Raw genomic sequence first — 5,000 nt, forward strand, 5'->3', positions numbered from 1 at the left:
CTGTCCCTATCTACTACTGCCACCAGGGGGCCCGAGTGGATCCGGCCAGCCATTCTCACAGGAGCGAGTTTTTCAAGGTTTTCGACAACAAAAAGAGTGAGTACGCTAAAACCTTTGCACACTCCTCTACTATAAAGTGACCGAGACCACCCGGGTGCCGAAAACCGCACGAGAATCGGCCAAGGAACGCCAAAAATCCGAGTTTTCATCGATGTAAACAGCCTCTTGGCGGCCATTACACAAGGAACACCCAAAACTCGACGATAACAGCAAATCCGCGGCTGATTTCGGCTGAATTCCGGTGCCGGGAGAGTCCTGGGGAGTATCCGAAGATAGGACAGCCAGTTTTGCGCGGGGATCTGGGGCGAAACGTCTGAAAATCGCCGGTTTTCCGACCGAAGTGAGTCCAGTTTCCCGCCAAAACATGGGCGCGGCCATATTGGATTGAGGTCACATTTTCGCCAAAAGTGGAATAACTTTGGAACGAAAGGTCGCAGGAAGACAAAACTGGTATCATTTTGATCAGAAAAAAGTGCTAATAGTGATAGGAAAAAACGCGGTGTTCCTACGTTAACTCTAACACCAAAATCCGGAACCCCCCTATTACCAGGGTTGAAAACCTGCACATTGTGGCCAGGTTGAGCAACTGGATTAAACCAAATTTGGCGGAACTAGGAAATTCTTGCTGAAAACGCTCGGAACCAAGTCCCGGTGCCACAGAACAGCAGAATTATTCTTCTCAGTTCAAGAGGGCCACAAAAGAACAAGGAATTTCAACTTTCCTGACCATTTTCTACAGTTAGACAAAAACAGCAAATCCGAGGCTGGTTTCGGTTCTTTTCTGGAGCCGGCAGTTCTGGAAGTGCTTGAAGACTGGATACACGCTTTTGCTAGTAGTTCTGGGGCGAAACGACAGGAAATTGACATTTTCCGACTGTTCTGAGTTCGGATTCCCGTCAAAATGAGAGGCGGCCATCTTTGATTGAACACTTCACGCCAAAGGTAGAATAACTCCGGAACGAATCCCCGTAGAGAGACAAAACTGGTATCTATCTGTTTAGCGGAAAACGCCAACAGAGACAGGAAAAGTGCGGCGCCTCTACGCTGCCAAGAACACCTAAAACCGGCAACCTCTACTACCAAGGTTGAGGAACATCTCTGGCGATACCAGAACAAGTTAAAAAGGAGTAACTTTCTTCCAGACGGCAAACAACGGCTTCGAAGGCACAAACCCTTCTCTTGGAACACAGCGTGGAGATTAGGAGAAGATGTTGAAACCCAAGGGGATGAGAACGGAAACCCAGAAACAAGGACTGGAGGGAAGAGGACCTCTACAAACGGCAAACCCAGCAGTGGGGCCTACGTCAAAGGTCCTAAAAAACACAGGAAGCAATGACGACTCTGCAATTACAGACCCCACGCAAGGGGCGAAGACAGACAAGATACAGAAGAAGAAGACCAAGAGGGTGGAACAAAAACAAGTGACCAACAAAGAAGAGAAGGCAAAGAAAGAAGAACCACAAGGAGCGATGCCCGCCAAAGCTTCTCTTGAAACAGATTGGTGGAGCCCAACCGAGAATGACCAGGTAGAGGGAGGCAGCCGAGGAACCGAAACCGAAGAAGCTGAAGGAGGAGAGGTCCACCCTCAAACACAAACGGCTGCTAACGAAGGAGCGCTAGACAACTGGGACGAAGACAGAAATTCACAATCGTCACTCCCAACCAGCCGCGGAGAAAAAGGTACAGTTTTGTCTAGACTTTCCAAAGCAGACAAAAACACTATGAGGGCTCTCATTAAAATCTCTACATTGACGGGCGGCGACGAGGCGGTAGCCCAGCAGATTGAAGCGATAATCTCCGAACAAGCTAAATTGAAAAACCTGTTAATGGAACAGGCCCAACAGATTGCGTTCCAAAAAGGCAGGATCGAAGAATTGGAGAAAAGAAGACAAGAAGAACCACTCGAACAAAGGGAAGAGCCAACACAGAGCAACACTCCCGCAACCGAGAGCCGACCAACCTATGCTCTGGTGGTATCTTCCGGAACAATGGAGAAAAAAGAGGTCGCATCGCTTCTGAGGCAGCGGGTGGATCCCCTCGACCTGGGAATCCAAGAAGCAACAATTCGGCCAGGGAGAGAGGGAATTGTCGTGATGACGAAGTCAAAAGAAGACTCAGCTAAGATTCTCCAGTTCATTCAGAAGGACAGAGAACTGAGAAATGTTGAAGCCAAGCTCCCAAAGGAGAACAGGATCCATAAGAAAATAATTGGACTCGAGGATGAAATTGACGAGGTCAATCTCCCAGCCCGAATCGTCAGGCAAAACCGTTTGGTGTGCTCGCCAGAAGACATAACAATAAAGAAGACATGGCCGGGCAAGAGAGGCAAGACAGTGATTCTTGCCCTAAATCGAAGTGCAAACAAAGCAATCGGAAGCCGAACTGCACTGAACATCGGCTGGTCACGATGCCCGATCTTTGACGACATCTTTTGGCCCAGATGCACAAGATGCGCCATGCACGGCCACATTGCTCCCGATTGCGATGGCCCCCAGCGCTGCATTAACTGTGGCCAACGAGGTCACTACCAAAGAGAATGTGAAGCAGAATCGCACTGCAACATCTGCGAGACTGAGGGTCGCACGGAGACAGATCATTCTATGATGTCCAGGGAATGCCCGGTATACATAACAAAGGTACAGGCCGAGAAAGGCAAAATTCTAGCTAGACTAAACTAAGAGTACCCAACACACAGGCACAATGGCGAATAGCACTGAAATACAAATAATACAGGTAAATTTAGGCAGGGCATTTAAGGCAAATCAGTCACTAAACAATTTTCAACAAGAAGAAGAATTCGACATATCTGTACTCCAAGAACCATATTCGCTCAACAACAAAATCATAGGGTTTCCGCTAAAGCATAAAGTTATAGCCAACAACAAAGACCCGAAGACAGCCATCATAATACACAAAGAAAATATAACCGCTTTCCCAATTATTATAGAACAAAAACTAATAGCAGTCAAGATAAATAAAGGTGAAAGAGAATTGGTAATTATCAACTGCTACTGTCCTCCGAATGAAAACGTCGAGCTGGCAATGTCAGCAATAGGAAACATTTTACAGAAATTTATAGACATTAACACGATAATAATGGGTGACTTCAACTCAAAACATCAAATTTGGGGAAGCACGGAGACGGATGAGAAAGGTGAAAAAGTATTAGAATTCACAGTATTACACAACCTGACATTATTAAATGCCAAAGAATCACCTCCGACATTTAAAACAAGTAGGGCGAGGGGTTGGATTGACCTCACCATATGTGACGCAAACCTAAACCAGGATATTAAAAGCTGGGAAGTACTTAAAACCTATAATCACAGCGATCACAGATACATTAAAGTTGTTATTAAAAATGAAGAACTTCCAGAGGAATATGGCCTAACGTTAAAAGGGCAAACAAAAGTCATGGAAAAGTTGCAAATTGATCCCTGGTTTGAGGAAGTCCAGGGGAAAATAAACACGAAGGAAAGTATTGAAGAAATAGTGAATACGCTACACGAGAAAATCGAGAAACTTAAGAAGGAATTCAGTAAAAAGAAAAAACCTTCTAAACAAAAACCGAATACTTGGTGGTCAAGAGACCTAGAAATTGAAAGGAAGAGAGTCAGAGCACTACGAAGGAGGTATCAAAAGGCGAAAGGGGATATCAGAGAACAATACAAAAAGGAATACTATAAAGAACATGACACGTATAACAACATGATAGAACAGGCTAAAAACAACAGTTGGAAAACTCTATGTACTAAGGCTACGAAAAATCCATTCATCCTACCGTATAAAATTGCACGAAATAAGATGAAAACCAAGGTTATGTTTAGAAGCATCACAAAAGAAAATGGAGAAGTCACAAAGACTCTTCAGGAAACAATAGAACACATTCTAGGAAATTTATACCCTAACTGCATGGAAAATGACGAGCCAGGACACAGTCAAATACAATCAAGCAACGACACAATAAACAATAACAAACAGGGAGGAAATTGGACATCGGGAGCAGAAATGAGAGAAAGAAATTTACCCAGTGATGACCTCCCATTTACAGAGATTGAAGTAACGCAGATAGTAAAAAATCTGAGGAAAGATGTAACCCCCGGACCAGACAACCTAAAAACTAACCTCATACAAGTGATGTATGAAAGGCATAAGACTTTCTTTGTCAATCTTTTTAATGCATGCTTAAAGCACGGACATTTTCCTCAAAGATGGAAAGAATCTAAAATTATATTGATTCCAAAAGGGAACGGAGAGGACAAATCCGAGGAAAACAAATATCGCCCAATAGCTATTAACTCGATTTTGGGAAAAATATTAGAAAAGCTCATAAAAGATAGAATCTATTATTTCTTGTTTAAAAATCACCATTTTAACAAAAAACAATTTGGATTTACCCATGGGACATCAACAACCACGGCATTGGAAGAAATAATCAAACGAATAAACCAAGCGAAAATTGATAAGCTAAACAGCATGCTAATAGCACTAGATATTAAAAACGCATTCAATTCTATAAAACCCGAAGTAGTTATTCAGAAATTAGAAGAATATAAGTGTCCCAACAACCTAATAAAACTGGCGGACAATATTCTACGGAACAGGAAAATAATCTATGAAACAGATGGAGTAAAAATTAAGAAAACACTAACTTCAGGTTCCCCACAGGGGTCACCTTTAAGCCCACTCTGTTGGAATATAACAATAGGCGACCTATTAGAAACTCAGCTTCAAGAAGGAGTACACATCCAAGCCTTTGCGGACGACGTGGTGTTACACATAAAGTTCCGCTCAAGAAAAGAGGTGGAGGAAAAAGCTACGAAGGCACTAACACTAATAAATCAGTGGGCACATCAAAAAGGAATAACCCTGAATAAGGAAAAATCGGAATATATGATAATCGGAAAGCAGTACATTAGCCATCAACCCCAAATAAAAAT

General features: G+C 43.3%; 1 pseudogene; it reads left to right on the top strand.

Annotated features, from left to right (window-relative positions):
- LOC142792617 (large subunit ribosomal RNA) overlaps window positions 1–37 on the top strand; it is a 2,821-nt pseudogene extending 2,784 nt beyond the window's left edge.
- The last annotated feature ends 4,963 nt before the right edge of the window (window positions 38–5,000 follow it).

This window comes from Rhipicephalus microplus, unplaced genomic scaffold (assembly GCF_043290135.1).
Source record: "Rhipicephalus microplus isolate Deutch F79 unplaced genomic scaffold, USDA_Rmic scaffold_229, whole genome shotgun sequence".
Classification (NCBI taxonomy): domain Eukaryota; kingdom Metazoa; phylum Arthropoda; class Arachnida; order Ixodida; family Ixodidae; genus Rhipicephalus; species Rhipicephalus microplus.